Source organism: Mesocricetus auratus, unplaced genomic scaffold (genome assembly GCF_017639785.1).
Source record: "Mesocricetus auratus isolate SY011 unplaced genomic scaffold, BCM_Maur_2.0 Super-Scaffold_2245, whole genome shotgun sequence".
Lineage (NCBI taxonomy): Eukaryota > Metazoa > Chordata > Mammalia > Rodentia > Cricetidae > Mesocricetus > Mesocricetus auratus.
The window spans coordinates 22,478,888-22,505,157 of NW_024429180.1; the positions used below are offsets into that span (position 1 = coordinate 22,478,888).

The window sequence follows — 26,270 nt, forward strand, 5'->3', positions numbered from 1 at the left end:
TCAGTTGCTGTGATGAAGCACCATGAGCAAAACAACTCTGAGAGAAAAGGGTTGACTTCACTTACACTTCTAGGTAACAGTCCATCATTGAATGAAGGCTGGCAAGGACTCAAATAAAGGAACATTAAGGCAGGAGCTGATGCAGAGGCCACAGAGGGGTGCTGCTTACTGGCTTACTCCTCGTGGCTTTCTCAGCCTACTTTCCTATAGAACCCGGGGCCACAAGCCGTGGAATGGCTCCACAGACAGTGAAATTAAATCATCAGACAAGAAAATGTACCACAGGCTTGCCCACAGACCAATGTGGTAGTAGCATTTTCTCAATTGAGGTTCCCTCTTCCTAACTGTATCTAGCTTGTATCAAGTTTACATAAAACTAGACAGATAGCAGTTAACTTTTATGTTCAACTCTTCTGTCTGAGTTTCATATATCAGCAGGTGCCCTAATTGCCCTGCTTGGGTATCTTGTGTCAGGATCTCTAGATGAACAATTCTTTTTTTTATTTTTTAAAAATTCTTATTTAATCAACAGACCCTGAGGGAGAACAAAATTTATGGTTCTTGTCCACACAGTCAAATGAGGCCTACAATATTTAGTTTTAAAGTTTCTCTAAAAACATGATTCTAAGAATACAGTTCCTAATGATGGCTTTCAGCTTGTAGTTCTTAAAAGCTGAAAATATATCCACAGTGTTGATTTCTATGAACTATTGCTATTTTATAATACTGAAGTTTTACATATGTCTAATTAAACATATTGTGGTTCTATTCTCATACTTATTAAAATGCACACACACACACACACACACACTGAACACACACAAACACACACTTTAATTAAGAACATTTTTAGGGCAGTGAATGTAGCTTGGTAGTAGGGTACTTGCCTCCTGTATAGCCTTGGGTTTTAACTTCAATGCTGCAAAACAAATAAACAAAACTAAATTAGAATCTTGTTACACACAGATTAAATCATTTGCCAACATATTTTTCTAAGTGTTGTAAGAATGCACGCTGAGAGAATTCATGGAGTCTATGCAATGCTCAGAGTAAACTATGTGCTAACACACAGACGTGGAAGACGTGATATCAGACATATTGTAGAACAATTTCAGGGACACTGAAAATCACCAAACTGTGCAATAGTGACAGTGGCAAATGGGAGTGTATGGAAAAAAAGAAATGAAGACAACATCTAATTTAAGTTATCTTAAAACAATAAATCCTGCACTTGGGAATCTGAGGCCAGAGGCCAATATGGCCAAGTCTAGCCTGAGCTAAATGTCACACTCCTTCTCAAGAATAAAATGTATTGTTTAATGAAAAGGAAGCACCTGTTGTCACACTTGATTATTTGATTTGAAGCTTCCTGGGAATTCACATGAAGGAGAGAATGTAATCCAGCCAGTTGTTCTCTGACCTCAATATGATGCCTTGTTAAACTCGCATGCATTCATATAGACACACATGCACACGCGCAAGTGCACACACACACACTAAGTAAATAAATAAATAAGTGTCATTAAAATGTAGAACAAAGAAACATCTTTAAGGCTTTTTCAGGAAAATAGTTTGCCCTAAACAGACTCATGGGAAGACAGTGCTAAAATCATTATGATCTTCTAAATATTCTCAAGTGTCTTTGAAATGTTTGGGCCAGATTCATACTGACCAAAAGGTGTTTTTTATTGTTTTTGTTTTTTAAAAACTTTTCCCACAAATCCCTTTAATACTGTTCTGAATTCTCATTCAAAATAAGTTCGAAACCCTCAACTGCAGAAATTCCCAGAGACATCTTCTAAACATTTCTATTTAGAGTGTATAATGACCTCCTCCAGAGTCAATATATGTATTTACCCATTCCTTCTAACTCTGAGGAAAATTAATCAAGGAAAAAAATTAAACAGAAGTCAGCTTTTAAGAATTATCCATAGTATGATTAGGGTCTCTGTGAATTATTCACACCAGGTTTCAATCCATACGACACATTTGATAACTGCACTCTTCATGTGTTTATGTTAATAGTTACCATGACAGCAGGTGGTATAATCTTAGATGGAAACTTCAGGATATGTGATCAGCTGTTTACCAACACATCGCCGGTCAGCGCACAACTTCTTTAATGTCTCATAATACAGATCCTGCCCCTGCTACAGTGCACTGAGGAAAAGGAAGCTAGATTCATCCCATGATAATATAGACTACATAAAACTTCAGAATGCATCAAAATAATTTACCTGCTCTCTATTTTTTGGTTGCACTTGATGTTACAAAACACTACAGAAACTTAGCTTGTAGATACACAACATCAGAGGACGGGCTCTATACATTATCAGACAAGTATTTTGGCATCCTCCTTCCCTGATCAGTGCAGGAAAACATCTGCTAATGACATTGCCATGAGACTGACGACAAAAAGCACTGGGCTGGTGTTACTTCCATTTTTTTTTACTCAATTGCTTTCCCAGATTCCCTGCTGCTTTCCGTTTGCCTATGACCCATAAAGACTCCTATGCAGCTTCTTCCTGACACCCGAATCAGAAAGTTGTCCTGCAGTTGCCATCTCTGGGGATTTCCCCGTGGGTCCATTCTATAGATTCCAGTTGGGGTACTTGTTTTTCCTTCCACACATGCACTGGTCTGAAAATACCAAATGTTCACTTCACTATAGGATCTTTAAAAATACTTCCCACTGTAAGGGGAAATATGTATAACTTGATATGAAATCCATAAAAATGATTGAAGCAGCGAAAACAATAAATGGAAATATTAGAATGTCAGCAGTTGATGTTTATAGACATATTTTTCTTTATTCCCACATTATTTATGTATTTATATGTTTGTTTATTATTCGGTTTTCAAGAAATGGTCTACTGTGAGATCTGGCTATTTTGGAATTTGTTTTGTAGACCAAGATGGCTTAGAAATCACAGAGATCTGCCTGCCTCTGCATTAAAGGCAAGTTTGTTCCCTAACCTTGAAAAGTCACCTAAAACAATCATAAGATTACTTGATTCTTAAATGGACAAAAAGCTTCTGATTGTGAATGATATATAAGTTTTACATTTTAATTTCCTTTTGAAAGCTTAATAGCATTCATTATACTTGTATATTCTACATTCTATATTTGTAAATTCTCTCTGTTTTGTTTTATAAGATACATAGTGCAACACAAATATTATTTAGCTCAATTTTCTTATTCTGTATGAGAGATGTGTATATATTTAAAAACATGAAATAGTTCATGGCAAATATATGCAATTTTATTTTTCAGTTGAATAAGTAATTGAGATTAATTCTGATTTTCATTTTTTTAAATGATGAGTATACTCTTCACTCACAACTAAGTTATCCATCCTCTTAACCATTTGACTAGCTTGTCGTTAGTCACAGCTAAGTAAAGAACACTCTCAACCCTGTAACTAGAGTATCCCTCATCTCAGGCTCTCTCAGCATGAATAATATATCTCCACGCAAACAAGGCTCTGGAAACACCCAAGAACTATAAAGTGAAGCCGAATATACAAGGGAGCATCTATGCTTAGTCAGAAGTGTGGATGTATTAGCTGTGTGTTGTAAGGGAGCATTCTTGCCTGCTGTATCACACATCAGCAAGTCACTCCAGTCTTCAAACATTATCGAGAGAACTGATACCATTCCCTAGGTGACTGTGAGATCTGTCTCTCATTAATTTAGAACATATGACAACACTAAACAATCATCCACAAATTGAAATTAAAATTGGAATGCAACAACATAAGATGACTTTGGAAGATTTAGTTTTTTAAAATGTCTAGAGAATATAGACAATAATTTTTAAAGCAATAATAGTAACTAAGGCTTAAGAGAGGCATAAAGTAGGTCCTGAGGACAATTGACCCACATATTCACAAAATATTAAACCGAATATGAAGATAATGTGTTGGGGTTCTGTGTGTGGCTCAGTTACAGCTTAACATGGGAAAATCTCTGGATTTCATCCAAGTCCTGAAAAAAGGAAGATCATTAAGCTAGTATCTTCCTATACCCTGACAATGTGTACACCTAGTATCTACTTACAGTCATGTTATGACTTATTATTAATTCATAATAATAATGAATTCATAATAATAATTTTGACTCAGCAATAACATCACATATTATAAAGTATAAATTTTAAGGTGAAAATATATTCAAAATTTATTTCCTTAATTATTTATGTCATTTTGCTGGTTTCAAGTGGTCTTTTTAAGAAGACATCTTTTTTCATAGGATATGAAGACCTGTAACATGCTATTATTGGTATAAACCTTGACAATACTTACCCTTTTGAAGAAATGAGTATATGCTAAAATTTGAGAATTTCATTCAGAATATATTCTACAGTCACAAACACCATCACTCTCCCGCATGGTCAGTTTTCATCTATCTTCATAAAGGTAAAAGAAACTCAAGGGCTTCTATAAACATAAGCCTTTGAACACACTCTATTGGGCTATACATAAAATTAAAAGGGGAATTGATATAAGACAATAGTTTCACAATGAAAACAAATGACAGGAAGAAATACACCTGTAAGTGTTGTAAGTTGCATGAGCCCATATGACATAGAGCAACAGTGAGTGGAGATAATATGGAAAGGTTTACGAATCAGAAGTCAGTGAAAGAGAAAATACTGTGTATTATCCTCTCCTGATACAGCATCTTTCTGTTGCAATATGCACTTTCTTTCACTACTCAATCAGTCTTTTTGCCTAGGAGAAACTCTACTTTCCTGCCTTCATTTAGATAGTACCAGTCCTTCCTAAAAATGCAGACTAAGTCCTGTTACCTGCATCACTCTCTGGACCAGAACACTCCCATCTTTTTCTCTGATTTGATGTTTTTATTTTTTAGTATAAGTCTTTATAATTTTGTTATTTTTTATCTCATTTTACATTGCAATCACAGTTATCCCTCTCACGCCAGCCCTGGCACCTGCCCCCTTACCCCAGCCCTAGTCCACTCCTCCTCACTGGTAAGGGATTCCATGAGTAGTCAACATTGTCTGGATCATTAGGTTGGAGCAGGGCCTAGTCTCTCTCTCAAGCATTAAGACTGAGCATAGCATCCCTCCATAGGGAATGGGCTCCAACAATCTAGCTCATGTATTAGGTTTATATCATGGTTCCATCAACACTGAACATAGTATCTCACACTAAGGCATAGACTCCAACAAGCTATTTCATGTACCAGTTTTGTATCATGGTTCTACTGTGAGGGGCCCCTCTAATAGTCCATATGTCTCTCACATATGGAGGGCCTAGTTCAGTCCCCTGGTGTCTCCAAAGTTGTAGGTCTAGAGTTCATGAGTTTCCACAAGCTTGGTTAAGCTGCCTCTGTAGATTTCTCCATCAAGATCTTGACCTCCCTTGCTCATATGTTCTCTCCTCCCTCTCTGCCTGAATTCCCAGATTTTGGCCTGGTTCTTGGTTTTGTATCTCTGCCTCTAGTTCCATCAGTTACTGGATGAGGGCTTTGGCTTCTCTGGAGCTGTGGACTTTAGTTTGGTTATCTTTTTATTTACTTTTAATATCCAATTATGAGTGAATACATACTGTGTTTGTCTTTATGAGTCTATGTTACCTCATTCAGGAAGGTTATTTTCTGGTTCCATCCATTTCCTGAAAATTTCATGAAATCATCCTTTTGTACTGCTGAGTAGTACTCCATTGAGTAAATGTACCACATTTTCCTTATCCATTCTTCTGCTGAGGGCAATGTAGGTTGTTTCAAGGTTATGGCTTTCACGAATAATGCTGCTATGTATATTGTTGAGCGAATGTCCTTGTGGTATGATTGAATATCCTTTGGGTAAAGGTATATTTATTCACAATTTTCTTAGAAATCACCATACTGATTTCCAAAATGGCTGCACAATTAACTGTAAATGCAGTAGTTTATTGCTAGTTACATGTTGTGTTCCTATGACTGTAAGGACTGGATCATGCATAGTAGCTACATTGCATATTCTCTAAAAGTCACTAATGAAAAATTTTCTTGGAGTAATGGACAGGTTATAATACTATAGGTTTGAAAGAATAAATGACATAACCTTTTGATCCACACAGAGGTGAATCCTTCTGGGTTTTACACCGCATGAATTTAAGAAATATTTTTCTTAAAATCTTTTAAAGATGAATATTAACAATAATTTTCTCTCTTGGATTTTCTTAGTGTCTTTCTCCTTTGTCACTCACAAGGCAAGGAAAAGAAAAAATGCCAGTATACAGAATCATCCGGTCAGCTTTGCTATTTCCAAGTATATTGTTAAGTAATTAGATAAATGTTGAGGGTGTGATCCACTCTGAAGCAGGTTGCTTCTCTTTCTCATTACTGTTGAAATATTAATTTTCTGTGAAGAGGTTTTGAAGTTGCAAAGGAATTAGTATTGTACCCGACTTAAGTTAAATCTGCTATAAATTCTGAGGAATGTCCATAAACTCCCTCAAACAAACAAAAACTCTTACAGTAAATATCAGCTGTCAAACATGGAATGTAATGGTACCATGAGACCATGCTCTTCAAGAAATACATTTCCAATAATGCTTTATTAACAATTAAATAGAATCAAGTACAAATGAACATATATATGAATAAGAGAGGAAAATTAATCTAAAACCTTGCCACTTATGGGTCACTCAAGTCCCATTTCTTGCCCTTAGCATTTTAGAGTTTAAGTAATGAAAAACCATGACAACAAATTTGCATTACCTACACTTATCACCAAAATGGACATTAGCAAGGCTTAATTATATTAAAACTAAATTATCCTTGCATAACTTTTCATGTAGTATGCCTTCTCTTAGTTCTGACTAATATTTTTCTTAAGCAATAAATTTATACAAACTGAGGTTGTCTTTGTACCTCTGTCAAAGAGACCTGGGAAGATAATGAGGAAAAGCACTCAGAGAGTCATCAAAGACACAAATGGGCTCATGTTTCAAGTCAATGTTCAATATTTCTTTGACTGGAAAACTCAATACATTTTAGAAATGTAAAGACTAGTTTGACTTCTGAGAAATGCCAAATTTCAGCTTAAATTAACCAAAGGCAAAATATGACAATCTAACTAGTTTATGTGTAAAAACAAAAAAAACTAATAATATGAAAATAATTTGGAAATATTTCAGACCATCATATGTCACTGGTCATTTGGTGGGAAATGTTTTATAATTTTTAGACAAGCCAGAGTGCTGTTAAACAATGCTTCCTAATTTTTCATTGAAAAAAGTAAATAAATGATTCCTTAAAAGGAATCTGGATCATCTGTTTGAACTTTTAGATTGTTTTGAACTATATCGGATAATGAGCCAAATTGACAACACATTGGGATTTTTTTTAATTTGTCGGAATAACATCACATTAAATGATGCAGGCAATTGCATAAACATATAAACATTCATTGAAATCACTTTTATACACACACACACACACACAAACACACACACCAGTTTTTGGCAGTTAGAGGTAGACTTTAAACCAACAGTTCCTTTATTTGTGATCTAGGATACCTTTACACATAGTCAGGAAGTAAAGACAGCAAGGAAAGGAAGATCCAACACAAACAAAGTCTCATCCTGGACCCCCAGCTGGCCATGGTTAAACAGAGTTTTCAGTTTGCTGATGGTATGGTAGCAATTTTAATTTCCTCTTACTCTGTACAGGATTTTAATTGTAGTTTTACATTATTGACAGGTTGTTGAAAACTCTCTGTACAGCTTTTCTGTACTTCTAAAAAAATTCAGGTCATGAAGAGTTAAGAAATTATTGAGGGCAGCCAACCATGTTCATGGGTATCTATTATCATAGCACACCATTGCCATAGGTAAGATTAACTTGAATATGAGGCTAACCTATAATTCATTGCAATATCCTATCTCAAGGAAAAGAAGGATGGAAAGAAGGAAAGGAAGGAGGGAGGGAGGGAGTGAAGGAAAGAAGCTAGAAAGGAAGGAAGGAAGGATGACATAAGGGAAGAAGGAAGGGATGGAAGGGGAGGAAAAGAAGAAAGATTATTACACACATCAAAAACCTTTATGTATAAATATACCAATGTTCATCACCTTCAGAATATAAGGCTGGGGACTGGGGTTGGTAAGATGACCCAAGGAGAAAATACACTTGCCACCAAGTCTGACAACCTGAGTTCAAACCCAGAGTCTCCAAGGTGGAAGGAGAGAACTGGCTCCCACAAGTTACACTCCTACATCCATGGCACCATGGCAGGTAGGCACACCCACACATACACACACCCCCCACACACACACATACACACACACACACACACTAAATAAATACAAAGAAAATAGAAACAAAGAAATATCTAAGATCTTTATTAATTCATTTGTAATGAAGTATTTATCTAATTAATGGCAACATAAATAATACTGTATATTTGTAATATTTATGTGTCTGTTTTAAAATTTAACCAGAAGACTAACATCGCTTTACACTTTCACAAACCTTGCTAATGTCCGGCCAAATAAAAGGCAAGTATATGCATGTCTCCTTCTGTTTTAAGTCCACTATATGAAAGTTCCTTGTGTTAAATTCATGTAAGGTCTAGATTCACAGAGTGTGTTGGTTTGAAAGAAAATGGCCTGCAAAGGAGTTGGCACTAGTGGGAGGTGTGGCCTTGTTGGAGTAGGTATAGTCTTGTTGGTGGAAGTAAGTAACTGTGGAGGCAGACTTTGAGGTATCATATGTGCTCGAGTCACTCACAGTGAGACAGTTCACTTCCTGTTGCCTTTGGATCAAGATGAAGGATTTTCTAGCCCCATAAATGCCTGTACTTCACCATACTCCCAACTACCATGCTCCTTGCCATGATGATAATAGACTAAACCTCTGCAACTCTAAGCAACCACCTCAATTAAATGTTTTCCTTTATAAGAGTTTCCATGGTCATTGTGTCTCTTCACAACAACAGAAACCCTAAGACACAGAGGTATCTACTTTTTAAAAGAGGAGCATTTTATTAGAGTTTCCAAACAATACAGTTTTTTATTCTATATCAAATTTTATAAGTGGTAACATCTTAATTACAATGTGGAATTGGAAACCACAAGCACAATTTTTTTCTATTATTAAAATCCAGTGTTCTGTCTTCTATTTGGAGAATGTCTTTTACCACATATTTATTTTTATTATCAAGTATTAGTTATTTTAAAATGACATATTGACTGAGTTACTCAGGCTTTCTAAATGTTAAAATTTATAAGATTTAAAAAAAGAGGAGGAAAATCTATGTGTTGCCATTTCTACCAACTCATCAGAAAAGTCCTTATACATAGTTGCTATTTTAAGTGACTTCTGGCACATGCAGGACTTCAAAATCCCAAACTTTGTTAGAGTTGGGTTTCAGTACTGGCAACACATACCATCACTTCATCTCTTGAGAAAATGCTAAACTGCAGCCTCTTAAACTATAGGTTATGACCACAGATAGGATCACTTGATTTAATGTCGAGGATTCACAAAAATTTTGGTGATAGTAAAAGGTTTCTGAATACATAACCACCAACAATTACTTCAAAATGAAATATGTAATGAAACTGAAGTTTCTAAGGCAGCAATTGCTGTACTGTACCCTGTAAGTCTTATATTCTTGGTTCTGTGCCTGTGAGCCAGCTGCTGCCAGCAAGCAAGCACCGTGTGAGAGACTGCAGATCCACAATGACTGTAACTCTGAATCACAGTGTTCTTACTGGACACTCCATCTTTTCTGCTCTCATAGGCACACAATGTCTAATTATGGAAAACAAAGACAATGTTTCCTTAACATCATTCTTCAGCATATAACTATCAAATTAGTATGTCTTTAGAAGTTTTGTATTGTAATGCTCGATTTTAATTTGTTTCTTTTATCTCTTCAGTTTGCTTTTGTAGATGAGTAGGTGGGTTGGCCTTTTTATCTCTCTTGCAGCTTTTTATACGTACTCCTTGTCTTGTGGTTTAGGGATTCTGTCTATAATATGTCACGGAGAGTTTCTTCACTGCTTGTGTCTACCTAGGTTTCAAAGTGCCTCTTACATTTGGATTCCTTCCCCACTCCCATAATTAGGAACATTTCTACTCAAATTTTATTAAATTGATTTTCCATGACTTTAGTCTTATCCAATCTCTTTCTTTGACTGCATGCGTTCTTATCTTTGATGTGCTAGTCCTGTTACAGAGTACCTAGAAGCTGTTACGATGTTTGATTTCTTCCTCCAGTCATGTCTGTTTTTTTTTAATTGCCATCTACAGCTGACATGTGATCTTCTGCTCACATCATCTTATTGATGATGCTTTCCATTCTGTCCTTTTACTTGGTTCCATGACTTGCTCAGTTCCAACATTTCCGATATTTTCCAAAACTTCAAACCTTGCTGACTTTCCCATTCTTTACTGGGTTTCTTCCCTCAAGCTTGACTCGATGTCATCATTTCATTCCTGATTCTTCATATCCTTACTGAAGTTACTGATCATTTGTACTAGCAAACATATGAATACACTGTCTGGAACTTTCCCCCATTGCATGCATTTGTTGTCTTTGAGGAGTTCCCATCTTTGTGAGGTGTTATTCTACCCGGCTTTTTCACACTTCTTCCATATCTGTCATGTGATTTGTGTGTGTGTGTATTGGGTGTATTTCTCTTCTAGTTTTATGGGGGAGTCTTCATAGTGATGAGTTTTAAGGCACCCTAACTCAGGGATCAATCTCCAGTGCTTATGAGAAAGGAGGAGATAAAATATTAGAACAGCAACAGTACAGATTTATACCAGACACAGAAATATACTTGGTTGATTAAAGCCAGGCACTCTACCTCCAATTACCATCAATAAGATAACAGAAACCATACAGAGTAAGTTATGATATTCCAGTTACTTAGAGAAAAATAAAGAGAATACATGAATCAAAAAGGAAGGGGCAGGCATGGGGAAGGGGAAAGAAAAGTCTAGGTTAAGTGAAATTTTTGAAAAGCAGAAGACAGGATACTTGTCCATCCTATCTGCCCTGGGCAGGGAGAAAACTTGGGTCTGCTTGGTGTGCTGGGTGGTCACTTACTATCATGGCAAGCAAATATATGGTTGGGTATAGAAGAGAGAGCGATAGAGAGAATGGTTCATGCCCTACAGACAGGGGCAGATCGGGTGAGTTGAAGAGAGTGAGGAGTGGGCTGAGGTGGGTAATGTGCTTACCACCTGATAACATGGTAATGTTCAAGCCTGGGATACTGCCAGGGACATGTATGAGTTCATGGCCCTGTGGCAGTGTGGTCTAAGAGGATGTCCCTACCTCCTATGACCACAGAAGGTGGAAGGGATAAAGCAAATGAGTTGTCCCTGAAGAGATGAGAGTAGAAGTGGCCTTGCTCCCCTTGTCTGTCACGTGGTGGTGTTGGTGAGAGAAAGATATATCCTCCCTGCCCACACCCTGTGCCAACTGTGGCAGGTGGAGAGCTGGCTCCGCACCTCACCAACTGTAGCATTCAGGAGAGCGGGCCCTGCTCCTCATCTGGGCAGCATGATGGAGCTGACCATGCTGGTGGAACTGGCTCTGAGGAGAAATGGCTCCGCTACTCCTCTATCACGTGACTGTGTGGGCAGGGGAAAAATGCCTCCCTCTTGCCCCTTGCTGCCTCCACTAGGCAGGAAAGCGACCCCTGGGTCGTGAGAGTGGCAGAGCTGGCCCTGTCCCTCACTGACAACAGCACTCCAGAGAGCAGGCCACATACCTCACTTGGGTACCACGGTAGAGCTGACCCTGGTGATAAGGGCACAGGTAAGCCAACCCTGAGGTCATGAGGGTGGGAGAGCTGGTCCTGCCCCCTAATTTGTCATATGGTGGTAAGGATGAGGGAAAGACTTTCTTCTCTGCCCTTCCCCTCCCCCACACCCTTTGCCTCTGTCAGGGTCCCACCTCTCTGTGGAAGGTGGGAGAGCTTGGCCTGCGGTCACCAGAGCAAGAGAGCTGTCCCTGCCTTTTACCAGTTGCAGCACTCAGAAAAGTGTCCATTACACCTCACCTGGACAACACAGTTAGAGCTGTTCCTTGTGGTGTATGTACAGGTTAGCCAGCCCAAGGGAATGAGAGCAGGTGAACCAACTCTTCCCATTGCTGCTTACTGAATAGGATGAGCTAGCCAGGGAAGTGCTGGAGAGCTCACCCTCGTGTTGGGGATGGGGGAGAGCTGAGGAGATGACCAATCCAACAACCACCCAAGGCGTTGAGTTGGTCCATCCCAACATCCTCCCCATCTGTGATCTATAGGAGAACATGAAGAGGCCGGTCCTGCAGACCCAAAGCTGCAGGATGTCCATGGCACAGGGCAAAGACAGGATATCCAAGAGGAGTCCCAGGGAGGACTCAGTATCAACAGTGTAGCAGAAACCAGATGCCTCAAACCAGACCAATGCTCCATGCTATGAACACTTGCAAGTCAAGTACGGACTAAAGGTACAGGTGTGATTCATTGTGTCACACTACAGCTTCCACGATGAGATTTTTCTTTTCCTTTCTTCTAAATTTTATTGTTTGTTGTTTTGTTTGGGGGGATTTCAGGAGGGTAGAGGTAGGGGTACAAGGAAATGAATGGGATAAAGATTCATGATGTGAAAAATCCACAAAGAATCAATAAAAAGTTAAATTAGCAAAAAAACATGGAAGACAGAATAATGACAGCAAAGGGAAAGAAAACAAAATTAAAAATTAAAAGATGCATGAGCAAATTTAAGGAACAGAATGAAAATTTATAAAGCATATAAGCTTGTTTTTAAAACAATAAGAAATTAATATAAGATATAGTAAAAGAGAAACCACAAGGAGACAAAGAACGCGTGTAACATAGCATTACATGTGGAGGCAGCTTCACCACCAGCCCTCAGTTATAGGCAGAAGGGATAGCCGATGTTCTTGGAAATACTTCCCTTCTGTCCCGTTTAAATCCGAGCTGAGCACAGAGCGGGTGAGTGTCAGAGATGCAGCTGCATCACCATGACAGTGCTGTTCTCACCTCTCACAGCCTGTTCAGCCTTGAGGCAGAACACATGACCACTGGTCCAGCAACTCCCCAGTTTATAAACCATGCTGTCACTGATGTCTAAGTAAAGAGGGGTTTCCTGCATATGCTGGGCTACAGGGCAGCCTGTAGGTGCACCGAGTTCTGTCATTAAAGGACCTAGCTCAGTCTTTTCTAATCCTGCTCAGTATTAGCCCCTCTGAAGAAGGAAGGAGGCTGCATCAGCCCTGTGCTGTGAGCTCTCAGTCCTGAATTTGGAAACTGCATGGGAGAACGGTAGTCTAAGGGTTCAGACTAGCCCCTGCCTTCTGGTTTGTGCCTGTCTCGGCAGTGCTTATATCCCTTCCCAACGAGGCCACAGCCACCCTCAGGTGAGTCATTCCCAACTTGTGTCTCCTGCCCCCCAAAACGTCCTGTAACAGTTACATCTAGCCCTCTTCTGACTGGCAGCTACCTCGAGGAGCAGTCTCCAATCTGGGGATGTCCAGGCTCCCAGACTTGTGGTTGTTGAATATTTTCTGACTCCCAAAGTAGGTTAGTGCCACACATCTCCTTTCAAGACAGAACTTTGATATTGCCTTTTCAGGAAGAGAATGTATCAAAATGGCCTTTGCCAATGATGATGCACCACAAAGTTATCACTTATACAAGACACCCTCATTTAAGGCTTATGGAGCTTTCCTACAGCTAGAATTGCCGAGTAGCCTCTTTTTAAACATGGACTGCAAGGCTTACTTTGTGTAGGATTTAGCTTCCTCTCTCCCGAATGGGAGTTGAGTGGACTTGTTCCGCCGTATTTTGGTTTAGACTATTTATCCGAGTCCTTCCACCGTCCTATGGTCTCTTCAGGGGTTTCTGATGTCTTCCTTCCTCCTCTTTTAGTCTTGAAATAGAGTTTATCCTTTGTTTCTCTGACCTATCTCGGTCGTGTCAGCACAGTGGAGCGGTTTCTAATCTGTCCTTATAGCCCACCCCTCCTTTCTGAGTACTCATAACTTCTTTGAGCCCCCTCTAGGGAAGGGAAGAGGACCCTCCAAACCCACCAATCACGTGGGCAGGATATCATGTTTCTTCCCACACTCTTGAACACTATGGAAGAAAGGTTTTAGGAAGAGCAGACAGAACACAGGCATGTGTCCCCTGAACACTCTTTGCCAGAGGCATTGAACAGGGCACAGAACTGAACTCTCAAGGCTGGAAGTAGGCATGGAAACAATGCCTGGAGATTTCTTGTCAGGAAGAGTGTGAGCCAGAGGCAGATAATATAATCAGCAAGCTAGATTTCTGTATCTAACAAAAATACCTGTCAGAAAAAAAGTAAACACATTTTTAGAAAACCGAGGAAATATAGTGCCACCAGAACTGTGCAAAGAAAAATGTGGAAATTTCTTAAAATCAAAGAGAAAGGAAACAAGATGTGAAGTGGGTTGCTGGACATAAGAAAGGTTAGTCAATGGAACTAGTTGGTATCTGTTAACGTAGCTTAAAGAAAAGAAAAAAATTTTTTGGTTTTTACGAGACAGGGTTTCTCTGTAAAATTTTAACTCAAAATGTTAGAAAAGATCCAGAAAGCATGAAAGTACCCAGTTTCTCCATAATGAGCATGGTGGGAATGAGAACACTAAGATGCCCTGTGTAACGTCTCAGATTGGAAGAAGTCAAGAAGCAACAGCACATCCATCAGGGCAGCTAGAGAAGCAAACTCCCAAATGCAGCTCATGATTTTAGGGGTCTTTGGGGATGATAACTGGAAAGATTAGTCAGGTGCTGTTTCATTCCTTTAATCCCAGAACATGGGAAGCAGAGGCATGTGGATCACTGTGGGATGGAGGCCAGCCGTGTCCATAAGGCAAGTTCCAGAAAAGCTGGGGCTACACAGAGAAACCCTGTCTCAAAAAAGAAAAATTGAAAAGATTTAGCAAAACCAAGTATATATTTACATTTTGTTTAGCAATCCAACCTTTAGAGATATAATCTGGTATTGTTCTTTTAACAGTATGAAAAAGGCATTGGCTCATAGTCATCATAGTCACTTATTTGCTGATTTTGTATGAAACATAGTGACAATAAACCAAATACCTATGCTAGGATACTGGCTGCATGAATTATGATCTATAATTAGTAGAGTGTTATGTCACTATAAAAAAAGGATGAAGATCCTTTTAAGATAACTTGAACCTACTTTCAGGATATAGTGTAAAGCAGAAAAAAGCAAATTACAGAAGAATATAGGACTCTGCACTATATATGCATATGTATTGATGTATACATATATATTATAGATAGAAACATTGATACATTATATATATATATATGTGATGGATGGGTAGGTAGTAGTTAGATAGACAGTAGATGCTAACATGGCCAAAGCATAAAAGACAGATCATACCATGGTAGTAATAATGTGGAGAAACTGGAAACCTCTCCCAATGCTAGTGAGAATGTAAAAAATGATGCAACTGTTTTGAAAAAAATAATAGTCTGGTGATTCCGCTAAAGGTTAAATATAGAGTTGTCCAATGAGCTAACGAGTCCATTGCTAATCATGTATCCAACAAATAATATATACTTATTACTCATTTGACAAGAATAAAGTACTGATCTATGTCACAATATAAATAAATCTTGAAAATGTTGTAAGTACAAAAATCAGCAATTCAAACAAAAATATAAAAAGTAGTCATTACCTATAGCTAGATCAGAGGCAGTGAGGAATGGCCAGTAATCACTTGTAGAAACATTTGTATACTCCTACACATTTACTAAAATGTAGACTTTATGTGAGTGAGCATTGTAATAGCTACATTATATCAGAATTTTATTATGTTTAAATAAAATGAAAATTGAGCCTTGGGGAGCAGATCAGTACCCATCCCAAGTATACACACGGACTTTGGACTCCCATAGAACAATGTGAGGTGCACTCTCACCCTGAACTCTTGGGGAAGGGTCTAGGCTCTGCCCTATATGAAATGACAGACTATGGACACCCCCATGGAGAGCCTCACCCTCCCTGGGGGAATGAGGGAATAACGGGGGTGGGTGGGGGGGAGGGCACGGGAGGAGGGGAGGGAATGGGAGAGGGACCTGGAACTGACTTGTGAAGCAACCTCGTTTCTTATCTAAATTTAAACTGGAAAATAAAATATTAAAAAAATTATAAAAATTAATATCATTTATGTAAAATAAATACAGAAGAGATTAAACAGAAGCTAAAGAGGCTCCAGTTCAATAGCCGTTAACAGAAAGCAACAGACAAAGAGTAAAATGTTGATGGAGATGAAGATAGAACACACTGCTTACAAACCTTGAATGCCAGGAGTGAAGCTAACTTGGCCACAAGTTGTGTTCTTGAACTTGGTCCATAAATATTTTGTTGAGGAATTGTACTTTTATGTTCATTGTGAAATTGCTCATGGTTTTCCTTTGTTTAGTTCTTTATCCAGTTTCAGTATCAAGGTAACAATTCTGACTTTCTGACATCATAGGATAAGTTGGGTAATATTTCTTCCTTTTCTGTTTCATGTAACACTTTGTAAAATACAGGAATTAGATTTTCCTTAAAGATTATTCAAGGTCTGGTTTAATAGGCCAGTGGGTAAAGGCACTTGACATCAAGGCTAATGACCAGAGTTTGATTCCCCAGATCTCACATCATGGAAGCACCTAGGACAGAATGGGGTGTGAGGGAAATGAAGACATTAGCATCACTGTAACCATTGTTAATCATGGGAGTTACTAGAGCACAGATACTCTATGGGAGACTGAATTGTGACTGCTCACTGTTGAATACAGTTCAGGGTAATCTTCCATCAAATGCGTCTAAGCAAAAAGCACAGGTGAGTGTATTTCTGAGCAAGTGGGAGAGCCTTCGTTAATTTCCCCCATGACTTAATTGTTCTTCATTGCCCTTTTGCTACAATTTTCTTCATTTGTTTAGAATTGAACACATACTATTTTCCACAGAGTACTGATGCTGAAATCACAAGGGTATTGTTGCAGGTAACAATATCGAATAGTCCCTTTTGTCAAAGTTCATCTTTGATACTGGAAACAAAAGTGACACACGTGCTTCTTCTGTTTGCACTTGAGTGAAAAGGGCTCATTGATCATGGATCTTTTTACAATGAACTTTTCTGAATTGTTTTATTTTAGCTAGGTGTCTTATAAAACAATATACAGTTGGATTTTAAATCTTCTTCAGAGTGTCTGTCTTTTTAAAAATGTAATTTTACAGTTTCCTTTTTATTATTATTTGGATTGATGGCTATTCCTTTTTTCCCTTTGTTACAATGATTGAGATAAATAGATGTATAGATAGATGGAGAGACAGACAAACAGATATTAGATAAACAATTGATAGATAGTTTTTTAAGTATTTCCTCTTAGTGCTAATATTTAAGTAGCTCAAAAACAATAAGTTACTTTAATTATTACAGTCATTAATAAATAAATTAAAATGGCTAGACTTTTATAACTATGCATACCCCTGGATTTAATTTCTGTACTGGGTTAGCATAGTGTTTTTTATGTCACTACTTCTAACTATTTTATATGTTTATAATAGCAAAGTAATTTGTATGAATTGAAGGGAAATGACAATTTAACATTTAAAGGAGGATATAGGAAAGAGTCATTATCTTCCAGATTGCCAATAATTTCAGTTATTGTGTGAGTGACGCCATTTTTCAGGAACATGCCAAAATGACAAAGAAAAGAGAAGACTTTCCTATTATGGTTTCTAGGCTCTTTAGAAAACGCAAAGGTTTTTTTTTCTGCATGTGTACATGCCTATGAACATCTCAAGGGGGTAAACTGTAAAGACAAGAGGGCAATGGGTGGCGGCCTGCAAGGAAACTGGCTCTACAATGTCCCCCAGTGGGCTGTTGGCATCACTAGCCACAAAGATGGTAAAGAGCTAAAATCCTCGTCAGGAGAGCTGATGTGCGGATAAGGCAAATTAAATGCTCTAAGATCCAAGGAGGTTCCTTGAAATCTATGAAAGAACACCATTAGCAAAAGAAGGAAGCTAATGAGAAAAACACCTGAGTTCATGCAAACCCCAGTCAGATCACAGGAACTCACTCTGAGAAATAGAAAGGGCATAACTAAAGGAACCTGTTTTCTGTAGATTTATAGTGGAGAAGGAGTTAAAAATAATAATACAAAAATAGCCGCTTAATGATTGTAAAATATGTATCATTAATTATGTTTGTTTTCTTCTTATCTTGTTACTGAAATACATAGATGAAGTATCGATAGATGATAAATGATAGCTAGATGATAGACGAATGATAGATGGTAGATAGAGAGATGATAGAGAGGTAGGTAGATAAATAGATGATAGATAGATGGATAGATAGATACATGATAATGTTAACGAAGTAGTTGGATAGATAGAAACTCAGTGTTGTTTTTAGTGTTTTTCTTTTTTTGGTTTGGCTCCTGTGATTTAATTTAAAGAGGGATTGCTACAGAAAGAACATTGTTTTTATTCTACACCAAATTAGGACAGTAGTACTGTGACCACAGTTTAGTATTCAAGTAGCTGGCTTTGCTTAAAGAAAGAAAAGACTCAAGTTGACTTAACAAATTCTATTTAATGAAGGTTCATTCAAAGCTCTGTTTTAAGTTCAGACTCTAGAAACTGACTTAGTTAATTGGAAACATTAAGAATCACCAAGGGTTTAATTGCTTTAGGAAAAAAAGAAAGTGATTTATCTCTGAAAACAAGAGCCAAGGGGCCTGGGAGGAAAGAGAATGAGAAAATTTTGTTTCAAGAGAAACATCAGGAAAAATCTTGTCATCAGCTCAACTGGAGGGTTGATAAGAAGGCCTTAGTGTCTCTCAAGCACAATAGAAATTACCGTATGCCAAGAATCCATTTGTTAACAAGATACACAACCTATGGTCTACTTTGGCAAACCAAAAGATCTTATCAGACATGTCAGCTCAACCATGGTCACTGCTTACATACACACATACACACTCACACACACACACACACAGAGAGAGAGAGAGAGAGAGAGAGAGAGAGAGAGAGAGAGAGAGAGAGAGAGAAACAGCATCCTTTTTCCATGCCCTTTATATAGACAGCTAGCAGAATGTATGGTCCAGATTAAAGGTTTATCCTCCCATCTCAAAATATACAGATTAAAAATAGTTCTTCTCACCTCAAATGATTTAACTAAGAAAAAAATATCTCACAGGTGGGTCAAACTGCTTGGATTTTACTTAACTCCAGATTTAGTCAAATCGTTACCACACACATCCATACTGAGTTGCTCCAGTACTGAACCACAAGCACCGTTCTGGTGATCCAAAACACAAAAAGATGGGTAACTGCAAGAAGAGATCCAAATACCCACTAAACAAAGACAGGACAGATATCCACACCCAAAACTCTACCAGTCACCTAACTCAGGATGCCTAGGTCCCACCAAAACAGTATCTCTCCTGCTGCAGTAATGGTCTCTTAGAAAAACAACTTAGATGAAACCCAAGACAGTGGTCTTAAAATGTCAGGAGAATGCTCAAGAACTCCAAGAGGATAAGAATAAATGCTAGGATGAAGACAAGGAAAATACAGCAAATCTTAAAATAAAATAGGTAAAGCAAAGCAAGGGACATTTACTGTTCAAAATAATAGTATTTTAAATTTCACAGGAACTCTAAACATATGCATTTGAAAAACTTGAGTTACTATAGAAGCTTCCCTGTGTGCCCACTGTGCCTGCCTTACACCCAAGTACAAAATTTTATCAGCTCTTCTATTTTGTCTGCATAAGGCCTCTGCCTATGGAATCTGCTATATGTTCTTCCCATAAGAGAGAGTTCATTTTGTTTGAAAAATAAAAGCATTTTTATCTTTCTTTTTTTTTTCAAAACACTGTAATGAATTCATTCTAGTTTATTCCAATTGTAGTCAAGCTGACAAAAGTAGCAATCACGCATGCCATGGATTCAATCTTCATGAAGGAACCAATTTCATTTTTACTTTAGAAAAGTATGAGCCATAGACTGGATTAAGTCACATATGACATTACATTGAGAAAACTTAGTCACGATGCAAAAATATTTGCTGTGACCTCTGTAATGTTTTCAGCATGCTGTAACTGCTCAAGCAACACAAGCATTTAACTTAAATTCATTTTGCCTTGATGTTCCAAGCTCTGCCTTAACCTTGCTAGAGATGTCTGGTACTAAGTTATGAAAAATAGGCTTGCATTAGCAGCAAAGAAAGGAAAGTGTGAAATTGGTAAAGTCAATGTTTTTTTTTGCACAATTCCTGCTCTAAATCATTTGTTTTCATGAGAACTTCCAATGACCTTAAGGAAGGATTGCAGATATTTTAGTCTATTCACAAGAACTGTTCCTCTCTAGAAAATTACACCTTTAAATTCTTAGATCTTTATTCCATAATTGTTTGATCAAGAAAATGAATTTTGGCTATGAAAACTTGGTTAGACTTTTCAACTTTCCTATAATTTATTTAAATATCACTTTGAAATTAAATGGTACTAAAAATGGGATAGATGTTCCTGTAGGCACATGGTACCATACCACAATTATTTTTACTGCAATTCTTTCCAAAATTATGAGTATAGAACCACTAAACTGATCAAAGTATTTCAACATTTTTCCCTTGCCACAAAGGAACACAAGTTTGGTCCACCCAAAGGAAAATGGCTATATATAGGGAACAACCACCAGGAAGAAAAATCTGCACACAATTAAAATCATCATTTCTATGCAAATGAAAATTGCCAGCCATGTGTTTATAAGTTGATCTTAACGTCTCAGGTAAGATGCATTTACCACGCAGTCACCTCTCTGATCTTCACTCTTAATGTCTTGGCCTGGATTCTTTCATCAGAACATGGGTTTTGCATGTTGAACCTGAATAAGTGAGATGCAGAAATATGGAGATACTGATGCATAGAACGTTCATAAGAAAAGCAGCACTGAACATGATCGCTCTACAAGGTCTACCTGCAGCGACACCGGGGTTGCTGAGCATTGAGAAGGAGACAGGAGTCTTAAGAGATGCCCCATGTTTTCTTAAATCCAATAAAATTTTTCCTAATGTTGTTGATAAAACCTGGAATGAGACTGACTGTTTAATATTATCTTAAATTATCCATGCAGATATGCTAAGATGTGGTGACATGTGTAGACTTAAAGGAAGGGCTCCTTGTGCTTTTAAAAGCAAGATTCACTGGTGACTATACTATGAAAATTACTCAGATTTGCATTCAGATATCTCATTCCAGGTTCTAGCAAATGAACACATGCTTAGCCTTTGGGACAGAAAACTGACCTTTGTGACAGCATGCTCTGATTTTAGCAGTTTATCTTGATTTCTCTGGATTTCAGATGCTTTGGAAGCACTGCTAAAATGTAGCTTCATGGACGAATATGGCAGTGCATACATGCTACTCCAGAATTTGGGATCCCAAGGCAGGGAGAGGACAACCAGGCTACATACCAAGACTTTATTTCCAAAAAAAATTGTAAGTGCCTTTAGAATACACAAGTGGAGCTGGGGGATGTAATCAGTAAGGTACTTGTCTGCACAAGAATGAGGAACAGAGGGACAATCAAGTTTAGTACACTCTATTTAAATATATACACACATATATTGGAGAGTAATGACACCTAAGTTAATGATTGACCTCAACAGGCATGTGCAAACATGTGAACACACAAAAAAGCTTAGAAACACACACACACACAACACACACAATCATGTAATTGCATGTTCAAAGGTGCATGCACACAAAGCACACATAAATACACACAGACATGCACTTACAGGGACACACACACACTCTAATATCCTAGTGCACTTGTCCATGCTAATATCAGTCAACCCACACATACACATGCACACATTGATCCACACCTACATAACTACATATGCACATGCATAAGTGTATGCTCAAACGCATATACATTTGTACATCCTTATATAAGTGTGCACTCACACAACATGCATGTAGGCAGTCATGGAAGTGGGCTTGCATACAGACATGCATAACCAAAATGTTGCATGCACAAATGTATTGCACACTTTCATAAGTGCATATGCAGATACATGTAGGCATACACATACACACCAAGTGAATACAAATACATGTAGGAGCATTAGTACACACACATGAATGAAAGAGTGTAAATACCAACACATGCATGAGGTCATACCAATGTAGAAAGATCAATGAACCACTTGTGCACATGCTTGTACCTACACACACTCACATGAAAACACATATGAGTGAACATACAAAACATGTGTGCTCATGCATACAAACACACACTCAATTGTGGACGTGAATGTGCATAAACACACACATGTTCTCTCAAATGTACATACTTATGCAAGTGTCCACCTATTTCTGTATCATTCTCCACTCTCACCCACCTCTTAAGACAATAATAATATCTTAATTTTTTTCATTCTTCTCATTAAAAAACTAAATCCAGCTTGCAGTGAGAATTGGTGTTTGCATTCCCAAACTTGCACTAATCTCAGAAATCTTTTGAACAATGAACATATTGTGTGATGTCATTCCTTTTAATGATTATTTTTTAACTGCACTTGGAAAGAAATAAGTTTTACAAACACTTTAGTAACCACACTTTGTGCACTTCCAGATGATATGATTTATGTCTAGCTGGCATGTTTTATTAATTAGAGTGAGAGGTCATTTGCCTGAAGTAGCAATTATTGAAGTATATCCCGCAGAAGGCAAGCATTGTATGAGAAAGTGATGCATGCTACTTTGCATAGCCAGGTCTGAACTGTTCAAGTCAGCAGGTTGTGCACTCAACTTAATTACTTTTTATGACAAGCCAGAGAGATAGACTTCTGCCTCTCTTTTTACAGGCCAGTAATCAGAGGCTCTGAAAGTTTTGATAATTTCCACATCCAACAACACATAAATGGAAATCGGTATTGTAAATCAGGTGTTTTACCTCTAAAGGCTGTTTTCTTATTATTGCCATGGAAGGCTGTCAAATGAAGTGTGGTCAGGCACAGGGGTTCTCAGGAAAACATGTGATGAAAATTTCTAGCAATAACTTTAAATTCCTGCATAATAATAAACCTCATTTAACAGATTTGATTCTCTTTAATTAGAAGTACCACAGTATCATGTTGAGGAAACAACAAAACGCAATAGCAATCTGTAGTTTTATTTTTCCTCAATCAATATTTGTACATGTTTATATGTAACTGATATTGTACATGTTTTGCCTTTTAGCTATGGAATACAACTGACTGCCTGCTGCTGGGTCACTTTCCCATGCTTTGTGAATATTTACTGGGCTACAATTTAAAGCCACCATTGTTTTTAGATGTGGCCAAACCACTAAGCTCTTGCCAGTGGAATGTGGGTGAATATGATTGCCTCATTTCCAGGCACGGTCCACAAATTTTCTAGATGGCTACACCCAAGCCCATGGGAGCCAAGGAGACTCTGTGAGTCTGAATTCACAAATAATGGTGTGGGCCAAGATTCAAAACATCTGCAGATGCAGCAGCATCTTCCATAACAAACAGACAAGTGTTATAGGAGTTGAGGTGACTGGATGTCTGACTACACAGAAAACAGTCCTGATTCAGTGTCTGAAGAGCTCTCTGCATCATCATGTTGCTCTTGTGTGAATAAATATTGTCTCTGCAGTATTAAGACATTAATATATGAAGAAAATAAGATAATTTAACTAATAACGTTGTGTTTGGTCCATTTAATGCTGTTAATTTTCTTTTATTCCATTTTTCTTACTTTTTTATTTCATTTTATTTTCCAACCACAGTTCTCCCTTCCACCCTCCTCTTGACCCCCACCTCCTCCTACCCTTGTCACCTCCTCCATAGGCCACCCCCAGTCCACTCCTCCTCACAGATAAGGACCCCCATGAGGAATCAACAAAGTCTGTCACAATAGTTTGAGACAGAGACAGGCCCCTCACCCATGCATTAAGATTGAGCATGGCATCCCACCATAGGGAGTGGGCTCCAACAAGCTAGCTCATGTACCAGGTTTGTATCATGGTCCTACTGTTAGGGGACCCTCTGATAGTCTAAGCTTCACAACTGACTCCCACATCTGTAAGGCATAGTTCAGTTCCCGGGCATCTCCACAATTGTGGGTCTAGAGTTCATGAGTTTCCACGAGCTTGGAGCTGTCTCTATAGATTTTTCCATCATGATTTTGACCTCTCTTGTTCATATATTCCCTCCTCCCTCTCTTCAGCTGGATTGCTGGAGCTCAGTCTAAGACTCCTAGCAATAGTAGAGAGGATGCCCAAACTGGCTTACACCTGTAATCAGATTGATGATACCCCAACTGTCATCTTAGAGCCCCATCAAGTAATTATCGGAACCAGATGAGATGATCCACAATGAAGACCCAGGCTACTCATTTTCTTTTGTGGATGATAGGTAAGCAGCTTGTTTTTATGTTGCAAATTTAACCTACAAGTAAAGGCATACAAAAGAACTTTCAGTCTATGATTTATTTTTAATTTATTCCTTTTTCATACATTATATTCCAATTGCAGTTTCTCCTCCCTCTACCCCTCCCAGTCCCACCCACCACCTTCCATCTCCCCCAGATACACTGCTTCTCTATTTCTCCCTCAGAATTCCAGTGGTATCAACCAAACATTGCATAACAATTTACAATAAGACTAGGCACAAACCCTCATGCATGTTTTTTATATATATAGGACTATACCCATTATCCAATGCCTATATAAATGCTATTAAGTACACAGCGAGTATATATAGGGATGGAAAATAAATATATCTGCCATTAACTCTGGCAAGTATAATTCTAGGCTTGGTTCCCGACACAGAGTTCTATTCACTTAAATGCTTATTGCTAATGCTATTTTTAATATTTTTAGTTTTCATTTTAGCTCTATTATTTCCAGTGATTTGCTATAAAAGTATTAATGAATACAATTTTTAAAAATTGATATGATATTATTTAGTCAGTTATTTAATTTCTTACAGTCTATAAAGAATGGCTCTATGATTTGAAATAATTTATGCATAAGAAGTAGTCTTATTAGTGTGAGTACAATTTAAGGACTAATTTTACAATGGGCAGTATTTCTTAAGGAATGAATGAAGTTATGAGACATCTATCTTTTTTTGTAGCATTAACCTTTCTCCCTCTCTATACTGACATCATTCCGTGGACACTCCATTCACATGGTTTAGATGATATTCATTACAAAGCTTTATCATACCCTGCAGTTAAGCAATATCAACATAAAAAATACGTCTCCCCTGGAAGGACCAGCCACAAAGTCTCTGAAACCCTTCGAGTCACTGCTCATAGGACCAAGGACTATTTCCAAACCATCCCCATGCCATGAGATGAATTCTTCTGATTGGCCAGCTTGATGCGTTTGTCATTCTGGGGGAAGAGGGTTGAAGTCAAGGGTTCATTACAGTACATCATCACATTAGACAATGCAAAGAGAAGGAGATCGTGAAAGGAGGCAAAGCTAACTCTGTCTGCATATGTAGACATGTTGCCACGTATGTTTATTACAGGTAACCACAGTTGTTTATTCAAATGTTCATTATAGTATTGTTTATACTAGAAAATATTCATAATTTCTTATTGAAGAATAAGACAAGTAATTAGTAATATACCAATAATATTTGAGGATGTACAAGCAACAGAGTATGTCATATAATATTCTTGATGTACTAATGTGATGGCTAGTTTCATATCAACTTTACAGGGCCAAAGATGCTCAGTTATCTGGTCAAGCATTCTAGATGCATTTGTGAAGATGTTTTTAGATAAGATAAATGCTTAAATATGTAGACTGAATAAAACAGATTGTTCTCCCCAACATAAGTGTGTTTCAGCAATCTGTTGAATGATTGACTAGAACAAAAATTTGTTTTTTCTAGATTGCTGTCCATAGCTCTTCTCTTCTGTTCTTACCTTCAGTGTCAACCCAAGTCTCCTACTTGCTGACTGACAGTGATGTAAGTCTTCAACCTCTATAACCATATCAATTAATTTGCATTACATAAATTAAAATGTTTGTTTCTCAGTTAATTAATCTTTCATTTTTGAACTCTAGTCAATTTATTTTTAAATGCTTTAAACTATATTTCACAAATATATTCTGGAGTAACTGAAGAGACAGAAACAATAGAACATATAGTTATGTATTATTAGTAAAGGGAAATCCTGGAAATGAGTCATT

The 26,270-nt window shown here is 37.7% G+C and overlaps 1 long non-coding RNA gene across 5 annotated transcripts in view; it reads right to left on the reverse strand.

Moving 5' to 3' along the window:
• Positions 1–886: 886 nt before the first annotated feature.
• The window catches only part of LOC106021149, a 95,961-nt gene continuing 70,577 nt past the window's right edge, over positions 887–26,270 (reverse strand). For 2 of the 5 annotated variants that reach the window (XR_005879448.1, XR_005879445.1), the window contains one exon: positions 24,647–25,459. This is a non-coding gene — a long non-coding RNA (uncharacterized LOC106021149). Of the gene's footprint in view, positions 920–16,332; positions 16,692–23,907; positions 24,508–24,646; positions 25,460–26,270 lie in introns of those variants that run through there. The other 3 variants (XR_005879462.1, XR_005879455.1, XR_005879466.1) reach the window with 3 other exon arrangements.